Below are 24,685 nucleotides of genomic sequence, written 5' to 3' on the forward strand. Positions count from 1 at the left end.
ATTTAAATTTATGTCATGTTCATACCATATTGCAAGGTATGTAGATGTATTAATTAGGACATGATTAGATTTTACCATGTGTATGATGTGATTAGATCTTACCGTATATGTGATGTGTGATGCTATGTCATGCATGCGATGTGTCATATCATCATCTAAGTCATGCATGCGATGTGTCATGTCATAATTTATGTCATACATATAATGTCATGTAGATAAAATATTTACATGATGTAGATGAGACCAAATCCCTTATACAATATTAAAATCTACAACTTCCGTTAATATGATAAGAATCAGAGTTTAAGTTCTTTTTTAAGTTATTGGCCAAAGTTAAGCTAAACTTAAAATTAAATATATTCAAACTATGGAGATGCAATCTCATGATTAACAGATTGATTTTAAACTTGAAGCGTTAATTTATTGTGCCAAAGTCATGATCAATGTGTATAGAGGTAAAGTTAGGTGATATACATTTGATATATACTTGTTAATGTGTTAACAACCAGATGTTTATGCAAAAATTAATCAGTTGCTAGCATAATGAGATAGTTACATATAAGCGATATGCAATTCGTAAACTTGTTACCTATGACTATATCTAAAAATGGCTTGTTGGTCAAAGTTAAGGTTGTTTTTATCTATGGTAGATATTAATCCACTTGGAAAAAACTTACAATCTCTTAAATTCAAAATAAGGGTATTTGAATTTCATAAATAAGAGGGCTTCTATTACATGTAATGTAAGATATGACAAATTAAATGATAAGTGTTATAGGAGAAATAACCCTATTCAATTTTTTAGAAATTTTTCTAAATTTAAACGGAGATCATATGACACATTTTAAGGGGTACAGTTATTAGGCTAAGAGAAAACCTGTTTGGAATATCTATTTATTTGGGAGTTGATTGATTTAATTAAAACTAAGGTTGGAATTATTAACCTAAATATAAATATACTAGACCTAGGTTTATTTCATTTATTCATGATCCATTTCTTCTCTTCTTCTTCCCGATTCTCATTGTCGATGCCTTATACTCCACCCGTCTTTGCTCACGATGCTGCTCGATATTCGATCACCAATCGATTGTTGGCCACCATTGTCCTGAAGCTGTCTCATCAATTGGACCGCTGGGCCAGCTAGAAGGGGGGTTGAATAGCCTACCAAAATAAAACTACAACTCTTCTCGAACTCTTAAACTAACACTTGCATAAAAATAATAGCAGAAAGTAAAATCAAAAAAGATGAGGCACATCAGGATTTACTTGGTTACAACTGGGGAGGTTGTTAATTCAAGGAAGAAGTCGCACTACTATCTCCTTCAGGTGGAGAAGCCTCTTACAATAATGAATCGCATAAAAAGAAGTTAAACTACAGACGAAGTACACAAGTGTTGAAAGAATTGCTTGAGTTCTGATTGTTGAAAAGCTTCTAGATCAAGACTATATTTATAGCCTTGGTCGGGGTGTCCCGAAGGGGTTCTGGACGCCCTGGGGGGGATAAAACTTTATCCTCCAATGTTCAGATTGTGATTGACGTGATCTGGTCAAAAAGCCACTTCCGGGCGCTCGGACGGTCCATGCGCTTGGAATGGATCCGAGCGCCCGGACTACTAAGTCAACCAGGTTGACTTTTGGGTCCGGGCCTTCTGCTCCGATGCTGCTTGTCCCGGTCGTGGTCTTCAACTCCGGATCCGCTCGCTTGGGTGATCTCGTCTATCCGGAAAATGGCTCACCCGAACCCAACTCCCGGCCTTCTCGAGCAGGCTTCCGTTCCGGCTTCTCATCCCTCGGAATCGCCACGTGCTTCCTTCTTGTCCGCCAGTGTACTCATCCGCAGTCTTCGTCCCTCAGTCGCACCCCTTGCCGACCTTCTCACTAGCTGCGTCTCTTTCTCCTCGAGCAATCTTCCGCTCCGGCTTCTCGTCCCTCGGAAGCACCGCACGCTTCCTTCTTGTTCGCCGGTGTACTCTTACACAACACCTCGTCTCTCGGACGCACCGCGTGCCATCCTTCTCGCTGGCTACGTCTTCCGCTCAACTACCTATGCTCCTAAGTTCTTGTTAGAAATACACATGACCTAACTTAACTTGTTGATCACACCAAAATAACCTTGGGGTTCCAACAATCTCCCCCTTTTTGATGTGAGCAATCCAATTTAAGTTAGGAAAAAAATAGACATAAAAATAAACTAACTAAATTTGCAATTAAGTGCAAAAAGATAGAAAAATTAGTCTACCTCCTCCTAAACTACTTATACTTTTCCTTCTCCCCTTTGATCACATAAAAAAATGGGGTTTGCAAGAAAAAAAATCTAAGGGTTAAAACTTACAAAATTTTGAAAATAATTTTTTAGAAAGCATTTCGCAGTTAAAAATTTCAAAATAAATTCTTTTTAGAAAATTTCTAAGTTTTTTTCAATCAATAAAACTTTTAAAAAAATTAAGTTTTTTTGCAAAAAATTATTTTTGAGAATTTCTCAACCATAAAAAATTTCTAAATTTTTTTAAAGTATTTTTGAAAATTTTTCTAATCAAGAATTTGAGTAAAAATTTCTAGTTTCAGAGGAACTTTTAACTTAGGCAAAAATAAAAATTTTTAAGAATTTTTCTAAAAATTTCCTAAACATAAGAATATTTTTGAAAGAAAAAAAATGTTTGAAAACTTTTTAAAGCATTATTTAATTCTAATTTTAATGTTGTAACGACCACCCTTCTTACTATACTATACTACTCTCTAAAGATGACCGTTACTTAACTACTAACTCTACTTAACCGGTATGATCGAAACCACGAGGAATCCCTACCGAAAAATTTCGACAGAATCTCCCCTGTACCGGTGACCATAAACAAATACATACACAGTATACACAGCTACAGGCGGATGGAACATATATCAAATAACTCATGCAGTAAATAATCCAAAACAAAAGAGAACTATACCAAAAATCATCACACAAGATCACAATTCATCTACTATGTCCTAATAACATCAAGATAACATATACCATCCCGAATACTTCTAACATAGCAAAAGGAAAAGAAAACTAATGGAAACTCCTTTCTAGTCCCAAGGCTTCCATAGTCCAACATCACACACCATCCATCACGCATCCTCCTTGTTCTTTATACTTTAGCTTTTCCTTTATTTGCGGTAGGAGGAAAAATAAATCTATAAGTGAAACGCTTAGTAAGTACTAATCTATCTCACAAAAACTCGAAAATGCATACGATGCAAAGGATGCTAAAACTGAAGTGCTAAAAAGAAAAGCTACACATGCTCATCTATAGTAAAGCACTAAAATAATCTGCATACTCATGATATAAGAATAAATCTGCATACTCATGATATAAGAATAAATCTACATACTCATGATATAAGAATCAATCTGCATGCTGGAAATAAAGCTAATCATGCTCAAATCACTCATAAGGAAAGCATATGAAAACTAATACTGTATGCTTAGCATTATAAGAGCTGAACTTTACTGGTTCTAAACATAGATGATACTTGTTTCATTTACTTATAGCCTTATACTTGAAATTAAGATTTAACTTTCTTCTTCTCTTTCTTGGGCCCAGGCTTAGTACCATCTTATGCGCGCTCTCTAATAGTGACTGAGATAGTGAGCCTCCAGTCCTATGAGGATAAATACCTCGGTCTTACCAGGGCCAAGACCTCGGAATTGGTCACCTGGATTTGTTTAACGACAACCACGGAAGTCGGGTACTAGCCTCTTTAAAAGATTTACTTGTTATCTTTTCTTCTTTAGATCTTGGTCTTTTCTTACTTATAGCTTCTCATAATCCTCAAAAGGTTTAATGGATCACATAAACACTTCCACCAAAATTCATGGCTATTCCTACTCATCTAATAGCAAGTAAAATACAAACTGCATGCTTAAATAACAAAGGTTATTCATGTTCAGAAACATGGAAATCCAAGGCTAAAATACCAAACTTAAAACTAATCATGTGCATGGAATTTAGCAAAGAAGAACTAAGCTACAATGCAAAATTCTGCATACAAAGAGATCTAACTACACTAAAATTCTGCACTAAAATTCTGCTCATGATATTCTAATAGCAAAGGAAACTAGAAAATATTCCCGTGCATATTTACATACTAAAAAGAGAAAACTGTTCATGCTTATTAGTTTAGCAAGAGAATAAATCTACACTTCTACTACGAGCTGTTCATGCCCAGTTACTAGCAACTAAACAAAAGAAATTCTAGTTGCATACTAAGAAAACTATTCGTGCCCCTTTCATGGCACAAACCTGTACTGTACAGCAGCTCCAAAGAGGGTTGTTCTAAGCTTCAAATGAAGCTGTTCATACTAATATAGAAACTACTCTAAACAATAACATAGTTGGGGACATACACAGTTTTTATTGTGGCTAATTCCACAATTTATAGTACTAACTAGAGCATTAAACAAATTATGGAACATGTAAGAAAGAGTTAAACTAGCATGTTCAATTGGGAGGAACAAAAATGAACAGAAATCAAATCTACATTTGCTTAAGGAATCTAAACTAAAACATAAACGAATATGCACTTGCTTAAAGGACCACTTATTTGAACACATGGCTATTTCCCTAGCTACCATTCTGCACAGTAAATCCGAAACAAAGGAATCAAGCTTGCTGAATTGAAACCTAAGGAATCAACTTACTGAATTGAAGCATAAGAAATCAAGCTTGCTAAATTGAGGCATAATAGATCAAGCTTGCTGAATTGAAACCTAAGTAATCAAACTTGCTTATTATCAGAATTAAGAAGCCTAACTATTTGCCAAACCCAATGAAACCTAATCCAATCAAAACCCCTTCTTTCTTCTTTGATTCACAGCAGCAAGCACAACCAACCGGCTGCACAATATGATCTGAAAGCAGAGAAAGCAAGGAAACTCATGCAAGCTTCGGAAATAAGAAACTTAGAAAATAAGGAAACGAAACCCTAAGTCCGGAGCAACTCCTACCACAGGTGAGTAGTACTTACAATCGACGGAAAGAGATCTAGGGTTTAGAGAAGGTGAATATCTCAGCGATCCCTTCCTATCCGCGTGTTCTCCTTGATGAGGAGACCACGAATCCGTAAACGGCTCCCGAAAAGAAGTCCTTGCCGGCCGCCGAAAGTGGAACCCTAACGTTGGCTTCGGTTTCGCCCAAGCAAAAGTGGCCGTCGCATGCAGAAGAGAAGAGGAGAAGAGGTTTAATTGAGAGAAAATTTCCTCTCCTTAACTTATCCTTTAATACCAAGGTTTATTTTCGGTTTCTAAAATATCACTTAACTACTATTGGTTTCGGTTTTCTTCAAGAAAACAATCGCTTGATCACTTGGTCAGCCTGGACAGGTAAAGGCTTAGCTGAGTCGGAGGTCGTTAGTTCGAACCTTGCCTCAACCCCTTATTTTGGTATTTCTGTTTCCTTTTATGGCTTAAGGTTAATTCTGACTTAAGATCAATTGAGTTCCTATTTGCTCACGAAATACTTGCATAACACTTGGTCATCTTGCCTCGCTTAAGGCTTATGACTTGTCTGAGGTCTACGGATCGAACCTCGGCTGGAGATTTTTTTTTTTCAACTTTTTCCTCTTGGTAAAAATACCAAACGAACTCCAAATGTTGCATAAAAATACTCTAAAAATTTCTAAAAATCTCTAGAATATTTTAAAAGCATTTCCAAATATTTTTAAGGGCATTTAGAACTTGAAATAGGGAAAATTGGGTCGTTACAAATGTTTTACCAGAAAGTTAATTAAATATTTTATTTCAATATTTTGGCTTCCAAGTCGTGGCAAGACATTAGGCCTTCTTGGTTATTAGAGCAACAACCACTTCCTTAGACAAAGCCTCATAAAAAATTCACTATTTAATTTTCTTACTAAAAGCGCTAAATCTGATTAAAAATTCAATTTAAACATGACTTTGGAACCCAATAAAGGTTCCAGCCTACTGGATTAACTAGGAATTTCTTAGGGACATATTTTTTTGAAATATTTCTAATCTGTCCCTTGTGATATCTAAAATACCAATTTAAATTATTAAATCTTCTAAAATTTGTATTAGATGAGCATGCACGGTTTTTCAAGTTTTCTACTTGAATTTCCAGATTTACATTTTCTAATTTCAATTTTTCATTTTCTAATTTTGATTTGTCTAAATCTTCTAGAGGATAAGATTTAGCTAGTATTACTTTTAAGTTTTTATTTTCTTTTTCTAATTTGCAGCAATATTTTGTAAATAATTTAACGAATTTAAAGAGTTTATAGGGAGGAAGAGATTCTACCTGACTTACCTTGTTGATCTCGTTATCCGGGTCGAACCTCGGCTGGAGCTTTTTTTTTTTTTTTTTCAACTTCTTCCTCTTGGTAACAATTAGGAATGACAATTTTCCCCGCGGGTTTGGGGCTCCGCGGGGAAAACCCGAAATGGGGATGGGGATCCCCGATTCTTCAGGGATGGGGCGGGTTTGGGGCGGGTATGGGAATACTATCCCCATCCCCGAACCCACCCCGAATATTATTATTATTAATATTAATAAATAATAATATGATTTTTTTAAAAAGTATTAATAATAGTATTAATATTAATATTAAAATTTTTGAAAATATTATTAATAATAATATTATTAATATTGATATTAATATTAATATTATCAATTGACCCAAACAAACCACAGATACTAGAATAGCTCATTCCAAGTCAGATTACATGTATTAATATTAATATTAATATTGATGATAATATTGGTATTAATACATGGCAGTTAAACTTTCACCTCCATGGATTGCAATTGATGATACAGTGGCTACCATTTTGGTGTTTCTGTGTCTGTGATTTGTTTGGGTTAATATTCTACTGTTTCTGGTGTCTGTGGTTTGTTTGGGTCAATTTGGAAATGGGGCGGGGATGGGGAATCCCCGAACCCGTGGGTTCGGGTTCGGGGAATCCCCGAACCCGAAAAAATAAGAATGGGGCGGGGATGTGAATGACAAACCCGCCCCTGCCTCGCCCCATTGCCATCCCTAGTAAAAATATCAAACGAACTCCAAATATTGCATAAAAATACTCTAAAAATTTCTAAAAATCTCTAGAATATTTTAAAAGCATTTCCAAATATTTTTAAGGACATTTAGAACTTGAAATAGGGAAAATTGGGTCGTTACAAATGTTTTACCAGAAAGTTAATTAAACATTTTATTTCAATATTTTGGCTTCCAGGTCGTGGCAAGACATTAGACCTTCTTGGTTATTAGAGCAACAACCACTTCCTTAGACAAAGCCTCATAACTATTTAATTTTCTTACTAAAAGCGCTAAATCTGATTAAAAATTCAATTTAAACATGACTTTGGAACCCAATAAAGGTTCCAGCCTACTGGATTAACTAGGAATTTCTTAGGGACATATTTCTTTGAAATATTTCTAATCTGTCCCTTGTGATATCTAAAATACCAATTTAAATTATTAAATCTTCTAAAATTTGTATTAGATGAGCATGCACGGTTTTTCAAGTTTTCTACTTGAATTTTCAGATTTACATTTTCTAATTTCAATTTTTCATTTTCTAATTTTGATTTGTCTAAATCTTCTAGAGGATAAGATTTAGCTAGTATTACTTTTAAGTTTTTATTTTTTTTTCTAATTTGCAGCAATCTTTTGTAAATAATTTAACGAATTTAAAGAGTTTATAGGGAGGAAGAGATTCTACCTGACTTACCTTGTCGATCTCGTTATCCGTGTCTCCCCTTGAACTGCTGCTTTCTTTCGACGTAGCTCCCCCTTCATCAATGCTCATTTCGAAAGAGCTTGAATCGCAGTTGTCGTCTTGATGACTCGCCGTTAATGCGAGCCCGGAGAATGCCTCGACTTCCGATTCAGACGACGTATCGTCCCACATCGCCTTTAAGACCTTGCATTTTTGGACAGGCTTCTTACCATTATCCTTGTCCTTGTTCTTTAGCTTGGGGCAGTTGTCCTTGACGTGCCCTTCTTCGTCGTAGTGGTAGCAGCAGATCATCCTTTTCTTTTTACCCTGCGGATAGTTAGAGGTTCTAGATTTACAAAGTTTTTTAAACCGTCTTACCATCATTACCATTTCCTCATCGTCGAGAGAAGACTCTGACTCAGGTTTGTCTCTCGATGCTTTGAGGGCGACGTTGTGTTTGGGCTCCTTCAAACCTGCACATCTTGATTCGTGCACTTTAAATGTCAAGAATAATTCTTATAATGTAAGTTTTTCTAAATCTTTTGAAATATAAACGGCATCTACTAGTGATGCCCATTTTTAATTTCTTGGAAAAGAATTTAACGTGTACCTTAGCGAATCTCGGTTACTTACCTTTTCTCCGAGATTCGACAGTTTGGTGATGATTTCTTTAATTCTTGAGTGTAGATGTGCAACTGTCTTGTCTTCCCCAAGTCGCAAGCTGATGAGCTGATTACGAAGTAGATCCCATCTAGCTAGCTTGGCTTCGGATGTTCCTTCGTGCAGCTCAAGGAACTTCTCCCAAAGTTCCTTTGCCGAGTCGTAGTTCCCGATTTGGTTGACTTCCTGTGGCGGGAGAACACTTAGCAGATGGTACTCTGCTTTGTCGTTCGCCACGTAGTCGGCCTGCTCCTTTTTCATCCATTGATATTTTTCTTTGCCCTCTAGAACTACAAAACTAAATTCCATTATTAGAATTAACTCAAAATATGTTGTAAAAAATATCCGCATTCATTTTTTCCATGTAGCAAAATCCCCTTCGAACTTCAGTGGATAGATGCTTGGTCTGACCATCGTCTTTGCTTTGATCAGTGGTTAGTCCTCCTGAAGCGCCTTGGCTCTAATACCACTTGTTGGACCACTGGGCCGGCTAGAAGAGGGTTTGAATAGACTGCCAAAATAAAACTACAACCCTTCTCAAACTCTTAAACTAACAGTTGCATAAAAATAATAGCAGAAAGTAAATCAGAAAAGACGAGACACACCGAGATTTACTTGGTTATAACCGGGGAGGTTGTTAATCCAAGGAAAAAGTCACACTACTATCTCCTTCAAGCAGAGAAGCCTCTTACAACAATGAAGTGCACAAAAAGAAGCTAAACTATAGGTGAAGTACACAAGTGTTGAAAGAATTGCTTGAATTCTGATTGTTGAAAAGCTTCTAGACCAAGGCTATATTTAGAGCCTTGGTCGGGGTGCCCCGAAGGGGTTTCGGGCGCCCTGGGGGGATAAAACTTTATCCCCCAATGTTCAGATCACGATTGACGCGATCTGGTCAAAAAGTCACTTCAGGGCGCCCGGACCACTAAGTCAACTAGGTTGACTTTCAGGTCCGGGCCTTCTGCTCTGGTGATGCTTGTCTTGGTCCGGGTCTTCAACTCCAGATCTGCTCGCTTGGGTGATCTCGTCCATCCAGAAAAGGGCTCACCCGAACCCAACTCCCGACCTTCTCGAGCAGGCTTCCGCTCTGGCTTCTCGTCCCTGAGAATCTCCACGTGCTTCCTTCTCGTCCGCTAGCGTACTCATTCGCAGTCTTTGTCCCTCGGTCACACCCCGTGTCGACCTTCTCGCTAGTTGCGTCTCTTGCTCCTCGAGTAGCCTTCTGCTCCGGCTTTTTGTCCCTCGGAACCACTGCGCGCTTCCTTCTCGTCCGCTGGTGTACTCTTCCGCAGCGCCTCATCCCTCGAACGCACCGCGTGTGGTCCTTCTCGCTAGTTGCGTCTTCCGCTTGACTACCTATGCTACTAAGCTCCTGTACACTTAGACACAAGGTTAGAAACACATAGGACCTAACTTAACTTGTTGATCACACCAAAACAACCTTAGGGTTCCAACATCATCGACTTCTCCCTCAAGCCGCACACACAGGGTTATCTTTGGCCAAGAGCAAGGAAGTGTTGCCATGCCAGATCCATGACTTTTCCTTGATCTACCATCTTCGACGCCTGAGCACCACCTGAGTGCCTCTCACGAAGCTTCTACACGCGCTGCTTGATCACTCTGATCGTCGGCCCCACTGCACTATTGATTTATCATTGATCGAGAGGAAGGGATTTCAAACTTGAGTTTTGACTCTCGTCTCCATACCTAAGTGTCACAACTCTGTCCAGTTGATTTCTCCCCTTCGACCACCCATCTCTACCTCAAGGGCCAGCACTGGGCCTCACTTCCTAGTCCTGCAAGAAGATTCCAACCTAAACCTCCCATACATTGTGGTTCCTGCTTGCAATCAAGGATCGATTGAAGGTAGATTGTTTAGCTTATGGTGGTAGATTAAGATTTGAGAATAATGATCAGATCCTAAGGTTGGCAGTGTTTTAGGGTACTCGTGTGGAGATCAGCGACTCCACTTTGCTCCGACCACTGCTTCCTATAGCAACCTCCTCCGGAGTGAGTCAAGTGGCTATGCTACGTATTTACGTGAGCTTTGGATAGATTTATGTCTGAATTTAAATCCATATTGATTGGTGATGTGGTTGGTATTGTTAATCTAATTTGATTATGGATTTAATTGGTGGTTATGAGTAGTTAAGTTGGTATTGATTAATCTAAAGGAAGATTGATTTAGTTGAGTTGATTAATCTATACTTGGTTGATGATCTTGGATTGATTTTGATTTGTAAGAAATTTAGAATTGGGTAAGTTGTGATGGATATCAGATTATACAGAATTGATTTCATTTCTATATTGGATTCGTTAATTAGTTGATGTTGATTAATGGATGGATTCGGTGAGTATGTGGATAATCCATTATTAATTGGATTTGTTGGATTGTTAGTTTGTCTTTCTTGGATTAAATTTAGGCATGTAAAAGAAGAATTTGAATCAGTTTAGATTGATTAATGGTTGATACATTGATTATTAGATCCTTAGTTTTATCTTGTATCCTGTATTTGTAGGATTCGAGTTGGATGTGATCTTTTGGACTTGTTGAAGATGGTTGACACAATCTATATATAAAGGCGGGTATTTCTTCCTGGGCCTCTTTAGTTCATTGAACTTAGTACATGGGTGTTTTGACTGATGGATTATATTACTTTACCTTAAATTTGTTCATTTGTTATCCTACTTGATACTTATCTGCTTAACATTAGAGATAATCTAGTTGCTTCATATACAGTCTTGGCTTTAGATATCTATACTCTGTTATGTATACACATATAGAGTATATACTATAGGGGGATGTCTTGCTGATTGAGTTATCATGCTGATTATACATATAATGTTGAGTGTACAAATGATTAGTACATACTTAGGAGTTACGATGTTGACTGTTCATTTATATATTGTGTATGTACATATGTCTGGTGTTTACTATTAGAGGAACTATGTTGATTGTATCTATATTATATATATATGTGTTTGATGTGTACTATTGGAGAAATTATGTTGATAATGTCTATGTTGGTGATCTTATGTGTCTGGTGTGATATTGAAGGTATCATGTTGATTATACCTACGTTGTAGGATGTGTACGTGTTTGGTGTTGCTACTTATTATATTTGTTATTTAATTAGTAGACACCAGTTGGATCGGCCCATACATATAGATATAGGTATTGGATAAATCATTGTATTGGATGTATTTATGATGATTAAAATGTTGCATTGATGATGATCATGTTGGTATCATGATTATTTACATCATATTTATCATTGACTGCATGCTAACAACTATTGTCTCCCTTATGGTGTGAGAGAGTAGTAAGGCATTTTTAATTGCCCATTCGACCGCTGTGGGAAAGTGGTAGTTAGGAGTGGAGCTAGTCCTGCCGTGTTCACTTGATCGCTCAGTGTTATACTCTGTCTGCCTCAGCCACTCGAGAGTAGTTGTAACGACCCAAATTTCCTCATTTTGAGCTCCAAAAATAATTCAAAAATATTTTGAAATGCTATAAAAAAATTCTAGAGATTTTTAGAGTATTTTTACACAATTTTTGGAATTCGTTTGGTATTTTTTGCCAAGAGGAAGAAGTAAAAAAAATATATATGTTGAAGCCGGGTTTTGAACCCAAGATCACGGGCCCGAACTGAGTCTTAACGAACTCAGCCCAACCAACTGGTCTACGAGTATTTTGTTAATCAAGAAGGGAATAAAATGTATATAAGGTAGAAGTTAGTAACAGAGAATAAGAGGAAAAAGGGGTGTAGCGAGAATTGAACCTGCAATCTGTGGCTTCGAGCAAAACCCGCCTGACTGGCTGCGCCCGCGGGCTATGTTAACCTAAGAGGGAGAGAAAAATATTTAAGGTATAGTAATTAATAAAAATCTTAGTTATAAGAAAAGGTTTAAGTTTTTCCCGAACCCTAAACTTTTCTCACCTGAACCTCTCTTCTCCTCCACGCGACGACGCTTCTTTCTGGCGGAAACGCAGCAGCAGCTAGGGTTCCTTCCTCAAGCGGCCGGCGAAGGTTTTTCCGGCCGATCTTCACTCAACCGTGACCCCCTCGTCAAGGAGAACACGCGGATAGGAAGGGATCGCCGAGATCTTCATTGCCGAAAACCCTAGAAGCCTTTTCCCTTCTCGGTTATAAGTCTAAGAACAGTGACGTAAGTTGCTTACTCACCTACGGTAAGAGTAGCTATCGAGTTTTTGCTTTACTTGTTGTTTTCTGTGATGAATGCCGTAAGGGGCTTGTTGTGAGGTTGTTGCCGTGGGTCCCAAAAGGGAATGAAGAAGGGAAACAGATTGTATTGCTTTGAATTGTAGTTTGAATTTGGTAGGGTGTCCATGTGATTTTTAATCATACCGGTTAAGTAGAGTTAGTAGTTAAGTAACGGTCATCCTTAGAGAGTAGTAGTAGTAAGAAGGGTGGTTGTTACAGTTGGTATCAGAGCAGATCCCATTCTCCAGCATCACACATCAGCACCATCCTTGCCGTCTTCAAGAAAGAAAGTATTTAATTTTCTTTTATGCTTTCTTTATTATTTGCAGTATAGAGTATCTGCTTATATGTGCTTAGGAAAGAAGAAAATTCATGTTTTAATTTTCTATGTTTTGATACATATGCTTAGAAAGAATAGAGACAATTTTAGTTTTGTTTCTCTTATATTCATATATACATAAGTATGTTTAGAAAGGATAGAGAAGATATCAGGTATTATTCTTGGCATAACTAGATGTTAAGATAGATGACAAGACAGTGGGGAGTCAGAAGCCCCAGTTAAGTAATTAGAACTAGAAGGACAATGATAACAAGAAAAGACCCAAGCAGAAAGACGTTCGGATAGTCTGTGAATATCCAGAGGTATTTCTAGAAGAGCTACCTGGACTATCTCCCAACAGAGAAGTAAAGTTTGAAATTGAGTTGTTTCCTGACACCAGCCTAATTTCAAAAGCTCCGTATTGAATTTCTCTAGCAGAGCTAAGAGAGTTACAAGAATAAATTCAGGAGCTACTTGACAAGGATTTCATCCGCCCTAGTCATTCATCCCGGGGAGCTCCAGAGTTGTTCATTAAGGAGAAAGACAGATCTATGCGGATGTGCATAGATTTTAGAGCACTAAGCAAAGTGGCAGTTAGGGACTAGTACCCTCTTCCCAGAATAGATAATCTATTTGATTAGCTAAAGAGGGCAATAGTGTTCTCTAAAATAGATCTGCATTCTAGGAACCATCAGTTGAAAGTGAAAGGAGAATGAAGAGTCCAGAACAGTTTCCAGTATCCGATATGGACACTACGAAGTTGTAGTCATGCCATTTGGTGTGACCAGTGCACCTATGGTCTCCAGAGACTTTATTACAGGCCTTCGAAGGACCACTAATGGATATGATTCGATATGAATGATAGAGGACCGAGAAGTTAAGAGACTAGGGAACAAAGAGTACCATTAGTGAAAGTTATTTAAAACAGAAGCATGAGGAAATTATTTAGGAGCGTAAGGACAGTATGAGACAGAGAGATCTAGAATTATTCTAAATTCGAGGATGAACTTTTTATAAGGTGTGGGGAATTATAACGACCCAAATTTCCTCATTTTGAGCTCCAAAAATAATTCAAAAATATTTTGAAATGCTATAGAAAAATTCTAGAGATTTTTAGGAATTTTTAGAGTATTTTTACACAATTTTTGGAGTTCGTTTGGTATTTTTACCAAGAGGAAGAAGTAAAAAACAAATAATAATAATATATGTTGAAGCCAGGTTTTGAACCCAAGATCACGGGCCCTAACCCGAGTCTTAACGAACTCAGCCCAACCAGCTGGTCTGCGAGTATTTTATTAATCAAGAAGGGAATAAAATGTATATAAGGTAGAAGTTAGTAACAGAGAATAAAAGGAAAAAGGGGTGCAGCGAGAATCGAACCTGCAATCTGTGGCTTCGAGCAAAACCCGCCTGACCGGCTGCGCCCGCGGGCTGTGTTAATCTAAGAGGGAGAGAAAAATATTTAAGGTATAGTAATTAATAAAAATCTTAGTTATAAGAAAAGGTTTAAGTTTTTCCCGAACCCTAAACTTTTCTCACCCGAACCTCTCTTCTCCTCCACGCGACGACGCTTCTTTCTGGCGGAAATGCAGCAGCAGCTATGGTTCCTTCCTCAGGCGGCCGGCGAAGGTTTTTTCGGCCGATCTTCACTCAACCGTGACCCCCTCGCTAAGGAGAACACGCGGATAGGAAGGGATCATCGAAATCTTCACTGCTGAAAACCCTAGAAGCCTCTTCCCTTCTCGGTTGTAAGTCTAAGAACAGCGAGGTAAGTTGCTTACTCACCTACGGTAAGAGTAGCTATCGAGTTTTTGCTTTACTTGTTGTTTTCTATGATGAATGCTGTAAGGGGCTTGTTGTGAGGTTGTTGTCGTGGGTCCCAAAAGGGAACGAAGAAGGGAAACAGATTGTATTGCTTTGAATTGCAGTTTGAATTCGGTAGGGTTTCCATGTGATTTTTAATCATACCGGTTAAGTAGAGTTAGTAGTTAAGTAACGGTCATCCTTAGAGAGTAATAGTAGTAAGAAGGGTGGTCGTTACAGTAGTAAAGTAGTCAAGGGACTAGAGAGTGAGTAGTCAAGGACCCTGATCCTATGTAGTTAAAAAACTACTTAGCGAGCTGTCAGCCTCGACCACTCTATAGCGGTAGTTGGAGGGTAGTATAGTTATCACGGATCCAGCCTCTCAGCTATACAGAGGTCATGGTTTTACGAGAGGTGGTCGGGAGTAACCATGATGCATGCATGGATATGCATATGATGCACGGTGCATCTTTTAGAGATATATCTACATTTGCTTGTGATTGTTGTATTTACTTGAGATATGATTATTGCATATAGTTGTCATGCTTCATACATGTTCTTTGTCATACATGTATATCCTGTCAATTATGTTGCTTAGGTGTTATGAACATATCTGTTGCTGATCCCTAGTGAGTTTACTAATCACTATACTGTATCTATCAGTTCTAGATTGGGCATGTACATTTCTTATGCTGATTATAACTATATGTATTCATTATACCAGTTATGTTTAGGTGCATTGATTATGTCAGTATGATCATGTTCTTATTTCCCTACTGAGACTGTATACTTTGATATTCATATTTTATATAGACCATGCACCATCTTGTCTATTACCCGCTGAGTCACCCGCACTCACTACCTCATTTGTACCTTTATATTTTTAGGTAGCGTGTAGAGGATTGTGGAATTGCTTGGAGTATCCTATTTTCTGATTCCACATAATATCAAAGGACAGTTTACTTTTGTTGTTATGCTTTACTTGCATTACTTGATTTTCCTTATGTACCAATACGATATTTCCACAATACACTAGGAAATTCATCGACCCAACTTCCTCCTAGATGATCGAGCCGTGTTTTGAGTCCTTTGATGATTTCTCTGTTGGTGGCTTCTGCCTGTACATTGCTTTGGGGGTAAGCCATAGAAGTAAAAGCTTATTGAATGTTATAGCTTGAGCACCACTCTTGGATCTTTTGCCCTTGAAATTGTCTTTCGTTATCCGAGACTAGCTTATAAGCAATACCGAACTGGCACAATATTTTACCATAGGAATTTGATGATCATTTGCTCGGTTCTCTTGGCTAGCTCTCAGTTATCTTGGTCAATGCTTCGACTTCCACCCACTTGGAAAAATAATTCATAGCTACTAGGAGAAAGTTTCTCTGGCCAAACACTATTGGAAAGGACTATACAATATCCATATCCCATTGGTCAAATGGGTCGGAAACCATTGAGGTTTTCAATAGCTCTGTGGGTCGATGCGGAATGTTTTGATATTTTTGACATGACAAACAAGTTGATATAAGCCAAGCTGAGTCCACTTACAGAGTGGGCCAAAAATACCCAGCTAATAGAATCTTCCGAGCGAGTGACCGGCCACCCGGATGGCTTCCACACGAAGCTTGATGACCTTCTTATAGAATGTACTGTATGTCATCCAATCCGGCACATTTGAGCAGAGGACAAGAGAAGGCTCTCTTGTATAAGTGATCTCCTACTAATGTGAACCGACCTGCTCTTTTCCTTATCATACATGCTTGCTTCCAATCAGCTGGAAAAATTCCTTGTTGAAGGAACGAAACTAAAGGCGCTCGCCAATCACTTTGTATTTCTTCTTCATCTTGTCGCTCAATAACATTTGCACAACCGACTTATCCAGTGTCCAGGGGCTCAAGGAACTAGCCAACTTGCTATTTCATTCGCATACTAATTTTCCAATCGGGGAATTTTTTGTATCACCGCCTCTTGAAATCCTGCTTTCAACTTCGCAAATACTTCTGCATACAACCTCAACTAATCATTATTTATTTCAAAATTGCTGAATAATTGTTGCACTGCTAGCTGAGAATCCAAGTAGATCAAGACTCGGGAAGCTCTTGTTGGTTGCTACTCAGAAAACCTAGAGGTTCCACTGTATAAAAATTTTGTACAAAAGTCTGAACCTTTTCCTAGCTACCATGTGTTCTTTTAAATTAAATTTTAGATCGCCTGCGGAACTTAACACGTTTGATCCAAAACATAATCTATTTGTTCTTTTAGGTTTAGACTTGGATCTCCTGTGGAACTTAACACGTTCGATCCAAATCACCTAAGTTATTAATTCCATTAAATATTAATTTCCATAATTGGTTCCCAGTACTGACGTGGCGAGGCACATGACCTTCTTGGATATGGGAACAACCACCACCGACTAGACAAAACCTTTTATGGAAAGCTAATATTTAATTTCCTAAAATAACTTTAGGTTAAACAAAAGGAACAATCAAATCACAAGGAAAAGAAGAAAACATAAGAACACTACATCGAAAATAAATTCGAAATACTAGAATCGTAAGCCTCTTGTATTTGGTATTATTTCCAAAAATAACTAGTATGATGCGGAAAGGAAAAATTACTAGTTATACCTTTTAGAAAGACCTCTTGATCTTCTACCGTATTTCTCTTCTAACCTCGGATGTTGTGTGGGCAACGATCTTTCGAGATGAGAAACCACCAATGCACCTTCTTCTCTTCCTAGCTAGGTTCGGCCAAAACAAAAGAGCTTCACTAAGGATGAAGAACAAACCACCAACCAAGCTCCAAGGGACACAAGCTTTCTCTCCTTCTTCTTCTTCTTCTCCAAGTAGTATCCGACCACCACAAGAGCTCCAAGCCAAGGAGAGTTTCGGCCACCACAAAGAGGAAGAGGGGAAGAAAGGATGGCCGGCCACACCAACGAATAAGAGAGGGAGAAAAATAATAGAGGTTGTGTCTCATGAAGGCACCCCAATCCCCTCTTTTATATTCGTTAGCCTTGGTAAATTAGGAAATTTAATTACAATAAAATTTTCTTAATTTTCCTTGACATGAATTAATTGAGAAAAATAAAATAAAATTTCCCAATTAATCTTGTAATGGCCGGCCACATCATAGAGAAACAAATTAGACAAGTTTCAATCAACAAATTAAAACTTCCTTATTTGTCTTTGGAAATTTTAAAATTAAAATTTCTCTTCAAAATCTCTTCATGGTTGATAAAAATAAATTTCCATAATTTTAATTTTCAACATGTGAATAATTTTACAAAGAGAAAATAAAATATCTTTCCAATCTACAAATAAGGAAAGAGATCTAATCTCTTTCTTTAATCTTTTGTAGATGCTTTTAAGAGAGATATTTAATTTTAATTATCTCCAATAAATTATATCTTCCACATAAGAAAAATTAAAATTAAAATTCTTTTTAATTTTATTAAGGTCGTCCCCCTTTAGCTTGGGTTCAAGCTTAGGGCCGGCCACCCATAAACCATGCTTAGGCCGGCCCTAGCTTGATTCCAAGCTAGCTTGGCCGACCCCCTTTAGGTGGGTATAGGTTGGTATAGTACTCTATAAATAAGAGGCTACGATAGGGACCGAGAGGAAAAATTGATTTTGGTCTCCCGATAAAATTAAGCATCCCGTGTTCGCCCCGAACACACAACTTAATTTTATCAATAATAATTCATTCCACTAGAGAACTATTATTGAACTACCGCACCAATCCCAAATTACATTTTTGGCCTCCTTCTTATTATTAGTGTGTTAGTCTCCCTGTGTTTAAGATATCGAATGTCCACTAATTAAGTGAGTTACTAACAACTCATTTAATTAATATCTTAGTCCAAGAGTAGTACCACTCAACCTTATCATCATGTCGGACTAAGTCCACCTGCAGGGTTTAACATGACAATCCTTATGAGCTCCTCTTGGTGATCTTGGGATCAAAGTAATAAGGGATCGCAAGAAAAGAATGTTGTGTCTGTCCCAAGCTTCATATATAGATACAATCCTTGCTCGTTTTAGCATGCAGGATTCCAAGAAAGGTTTCTTACCTTTTAGGCATGGAATAGCTCTATCTAAAGAGATGTCTCCAAAGACATCAAAGGAGATAGAAGACATGAAAGCAGTTCCTTATGCTTCGGCTGTAGGAAGCCTTATGTATGCAATGCTATGTATGAGACCTGATATATGTTTTGCCGTGGGCATGGTCAGCAGATATCAGAGTAACCCTAGACAAGGACATTGGACTGCAGTAAAGCATATATTAAAGTACCTGAGAAGGACTAGAGATTATATGCTAGTTTACCAAGCAGACGATTTGCTCCCTGTGGGTTACACGGATTCAGATTTCCAATCAGATAGGGACAACAGTAGGTCTACATCAGGCTATGTGTTTACTTTAGGAGGTGGAGCCATTTCATAGAGGAGTGTTAAGCAGAAATGCGTTTCAGACTCAACCATGGAAGCTGAGTATGTAGCAGCCTCTGAGGCAGCTAAAGAAGCAGTATGGCTCAGGAACTTTCTAATGGACTTAGATGTGATTCTTGATTTGCCCAAAATCATCACAATTTATTGTGATAATAGCGGTGCAGTTGCAAACTCGAAGGAACCACGAGCTCATAAGGCAAGTAAACATATAGAGCGCAAGTACCACCTAATACAAGATATTGTGAAGCGAGGAGAAGTTGTCATCGCCAAGATTGCATCAGCGGATAACCTGGCAGATCCTTTCACTAAGGCCCTTTCGGCGAAAGCTTTCGATCGACATGTGGAGGGAATGAGAATCAGATGTATGGTAGAAGATATGACAGCTTAGTCATTAGTATAAGTGGGAGATTGTTGGAGTGTATACTGAAAGCCTAAGCTTTTGTAAACATTTGTTTTGAATAAAGAATCACATTTGGTCAAATTATCTACATTTGTTTGTAGTTGTTCAATTAATTTATATTGTAGATAACATAGTATGTGGTGTCACATGCAGAAGATGATGTTATCAGTACCTTATAAATTATAAACAGTAGCTCACGACCAAAATGGAAAGGAACAAACCATTAGAAGGTCGTAGTGTAATTAGGTATTAGTTTATCTTGACTATATAATTACACTAGTACACTTAGAGTATATTGAGTAGGACCATTTGAGGTCGTTTCTTTTATACTAACTTTATAAAGGAACAAAGACCTCAGTTATTATGGAAGTGTGTGCTCTTAATCCTAATATAATAACAAGCACATATATTTGATATTTATTTCTTTAATTTATCAATGGGTGAGATTTAGTTCGATGAATCAATAAGCCCGATAAGTTGGGAAATGATATCACTTATAGTGTGTGTTGTTGATTATAGAAGGAAACTGTGTCCTAGAGATACTAGGTTGATAATGTCCTAGAATGTGTGCACACTCTCCTAAGTCCTTCATATCAAATTGTTTGGACAACCATACCCTTACGTCTGATAATACCTTGACATTGTTGCCAATTAACAAAATATCATCTACGTATAGTACAAGAAATACCGCCACATTTTCGTTACACTTCTTATATACACAAGACTCATCCGGACTTTGAATAAATCCATATGACTGGATTACTTCATTAAACCGGATGTTCCAAGACCTTGAAGCTAGCTTCAGTCCATAAATGGACCGATTGAGCTTACACACTAGATGCTCTTTGCCTTTTTCAATGAACCCCCTTCTGGTTGCTTCATATGGATGTTCTTTTCAAGACTTCCATTAAGGAAAGCTGTCTTGACATCCATTTGCCAAATCTCATAATCCATATGAGCAGCAATGGATAAGAGTATCCGAATAGACTTAAGCATGGCTACCGGTGAAAAGGTTTCCTCATAATCGATTCCCTCTTTCTGAGTGTACCCTTTCGCAACAAGCCTAGCTTTGAAGGTTTCTACCTTCCCGTTTATCCCTCTTTTTCTTTTGTAGATCCACTTGCATCCAACGGCTTTTACACGATCAAGTGGTTCTACAAGCTCCCAGACCTTATTAGAGTACATAGACTCTATTTCAGAATTCATCGCCTTTTGCCAAGATGCTGCATCTATATCTTGGAGTGCTTCGTCATATGTTCGGGGATCAGGTTCATGTTTTCCCGGGATCAAGTCCGAAGACTCTCCCAAAAGCATGAATCTCTCAGGTTGCCTTACAACCCTCCCACTACGACGAGGCACTGTCTGCGGTTGTGTATCATGTGTGACACGTGTTGCAGTCTCTTGTGGTACTTCATCTTGTACTGTTGGTACTAAGATAGACGTGTCCTCTCTTAGTTCTTCTAAAACAACTTTACTACTGGGCTTGTGATCCATTATATAGTCTTCTTCTAAAAACTGGGCATTGGTGCTAACATTGACCTTCTAGTCTTTAGGACTATAAAATAAACCACCTTTCGTTCCTCTGGGATATCCTATAAACACGCAAACTTCTGTATGAGATTCTAACTTATCAGCATATGGTTTCAGCACATGTGCTGGACTACCCCAAATCCGAATATATCTTAGACTGGGTTTTCGCCCATTCCACAATTCTGTGGGAGTAGAAGAAACTGATTTAGAAGGTACTAAGTTCAGAACGTATACTGCTGTTTCCAGAGCATATCCCCAAAACGAATTTGGTAATTCTGAATAACTCATCATCGATCTAACCATCTCCATAAGAGTCCTATTCCTTCGTTCTGCTACACCATTCTGTTGGGGTGTTCCAGGTGCAGACAATTGGGATTGAATCCTGACCTCTGATAAGTAATTCCTAAACTCTCCTAAGAGGTATTCGCCACCACGATCAGATCGTAGTGTCTTGATACTTTTACCTAGTCGTTTCTCCACATCAGCCTTGTATTCTTTGAACTTATCAAAGCACTCGGACTTGCGGTGCATTAGGTATATGTATCCGTATCTTGAATAATCATCTACAAAAGAGACAAAATATTCAAAACCACCTCTTGTCTAGATAGACATAGGACCACACAAATCAGAATGAACCAATTCTAACACTTCTTTGGCTCTATACCCCTTGGCCTTGAAAGGCCTCTTCGTCATTTTACCTTCCAAGCAAGATTCACAAGTTGGAAAAATTTTCAACTCTAATGAACGCAAAAGCCCATCGGCTATAAGCCTCTGAATCCTACTTAAGTTAATATGACCAAGCCTTAGATGCCAAAGATATGTTTGGTTCATTTCCGAAGGTTCTTTTCTCTTATTAGAGTTAGAAGATGAGTTATAAATTTTCATGTTTTTCTTTGTGGGAGAAATTAGATTTAAAATATACAAATTACCAACTAATGCACCAGAACAGATAATCACTTTATTTCTCTTAATAATTACATCGTTACTAAAAGAAACTGAATATCCATCTAAAAACAGTTTAGAAACTGAAATTAAATTCTTTCTAAAACTGGGTACATAAAGACAATTTCTTAAAACCAAATTTCTATTTCTACTAAAAGATAAGTAGACGTCTCCCACTGCAACAGCCGCCACCTTAGTAGCATTGCCCATGTAGACGGTAATCTCTCCTTCAGTTAGTCGTCGGGTTTCCTGGAACCCCTGCAAGGAATTACAGACATGATCAGTGGCTCCCGTATCTACACACCAGGTGCTGGTAGATAACACCACTAAACATGTTTCAACAACTATAGCATGAGATATACCTTTGTTGTTCTGATTCCTACGAGGACAGTCCGCCTTCCAATGCCCTGACTGCTTGCAGATGAAGCACTTGCCCTTCGGCTTCTTCACTCTAGCTTTAAATCCTGTACTCTGAGATTTATTCACTTTCTTTGCTGACCTAGCTTGTTTCTTCTTCTTCTTTCCTCTCGGTTTAGAAGTAGAACCATTTTCAGCATAGTGAATTTGAGAATTGTGACGAAATAATCCTTCTATTGCTTGAAGTTCTGTCAGTAGTTCCGCTAATGAATAAATCCTTTTATTCATATTATAATTCAGGCGGAATTGCTCAAAACTTCTAGGTAGCATTTGGAGGATCATATCGATCTGGGTTTCCCCATCAATTTCTCCTCCAAGGATCTGTATCTCGTTTAGATAAGCCATCATCTTTAGGATATGATCCCTCACAGGAGTACCCTCCTGCATGGTGGTTGTCATTATCTTTCTCATGGCTTCTTGCCTAGAAGTCCTATCCTGATGGCCAAAGAGTTCCTTGAGATTATTTATAATATCATAAGCTGTTGGTAAATCTTGATGCTGATGTTGCAATACATTTGACATTGAAGCCAAAATGTAACACCGCACCATCTCATCTGCTTTTACCTATTTCCTATGATATTCAATCTCCTCTTGGGTAGATTCACCAGTAGGTGCTTCAGGACAAGGCTCAGTCAGTACAAATTTATAGCTTTCAGCAGTAAGAACAATGTCCAGGTTCCTTTTCCAATCTATGTAATTAGGTCCAGTAAGTCTATTCTGTTGAAGTATGATGGACAGTGGGTTGAAAGTCATCCTAAGAATCACAAATAACTTTTGGTCAGAACTCTAAATTTAGAATAATATTGATTCCTCAAACAATACTATTTTAAATTAACTAACACCTCAAGACAACGTGAATTTTGTATGCCACGATAGTGTGGACGTATACAAATTCAACATTTGTAAAAGGAGGGTTTTAACCCATTAATTTTATTATCTTGTCAACCTAACTTTTTGACAAATAAAATTAATAGTTGGTGTCTTTAGTCACACAAATAACAGCAGTGACTCCGACGGGGAGGATACTATTAGATGTGCCTAAGTGTATACCATTACTTGACACTAAGTCCATTAATAAGATTATGCCCCTTCCGATGGAGAAGATCACACGCTCTTAATTAACTTCCTATAGTCATCCAAAATGGAAGTCTGTTCTAGTGATCCACAAACAAGCTCATCCGATATGGAGGAAGGCACTCAGAGCCAACGCGCAAGCTTGTTTGCATCACTTACAAACCAGTAATGGAGACCATGGGATTTACATAAAAATCTCTCTCCCACTTAGTTATTTATAAATGAGGAATTTTAACTATGCTAGCCTACTAAACATGTATACTAACATGCACACACAACACAATATAAAAGCAATAAATAGAAAATCTAATTTTCAACTATTATGGCTTTTATCTATAGTTGTCCTCCGTGTGTTGTCATCCTAAGCTACTGCCATATTTGGCCACCGCCATCGGGTCTAGCTGTCACATCCATCTTGCTCCTTGTTCCGCTGCACCTCTGGTCCTCAGAAGGTTCCACGCTTTGCAAGATTCGATCCGCGACATAAATAGAATTTTACAATTTTGATCCTATATTCCATAAAAGGAATGTACATATATCTAGATAAAAAATAAAATCCTAATAAAACTAAATACAGCTCCTGCTGTATTTTATAATACAATCATGCACACACATATAAATGCCCTTGACATGTCCAAGGGTCCAATCACACACATAAAACTATAAGCCATAATAGTTGGATCCTGCATCCACAAAGTTAGCACATCCTACTATTATCCTACCTAAATTATGTATGACATGTGCATAATAAAACTAATACCAAATACACAGAGGCAAAACCCTAGCTCTGATACCAATTGTTGGTTGCTACTCAGAAAACCTAGAGGTTCCACTGTACAAAAATTTTGTACAAAGGTCTGAACCTTTTCCTAGCTACCATGTGTTCTTTTAAATTAAATTTTGGATCGCTTGCGGAACTTAACACGTTTGATCCAAAACTTAATCTATTTGTTCTTTTGGGTTTAGACTTGGATCTCCTGCGGAACTTAACACATTCGATCCAAATCACCTAAGTTATTAATTCCATTAAATATTAATTTCCATAATTAGTTCCCAGTACTGACGTGGCGAGGCACATGACCTTCTTGGATATGGAAACAACCACCATCGACTAGACAAAACCTTTTATGGAAAGCTAATATTTAATTTCC

This window comes from Zingiber officinale, chromosome 1A (genome assembly GCF_018446385.1).
Source record: "Zingiber officinale cultivar Zhangliang chromosome 1A, Zo_v1.1, whole genome shotgun sequence".
Taxonomy (NCBI): Eukaryota; Viridiplantae; Streptophyta; class Magnoliopsida; order Zingiberales; family Zingiberaceae; genus Zingiber; species Zingiber officinale.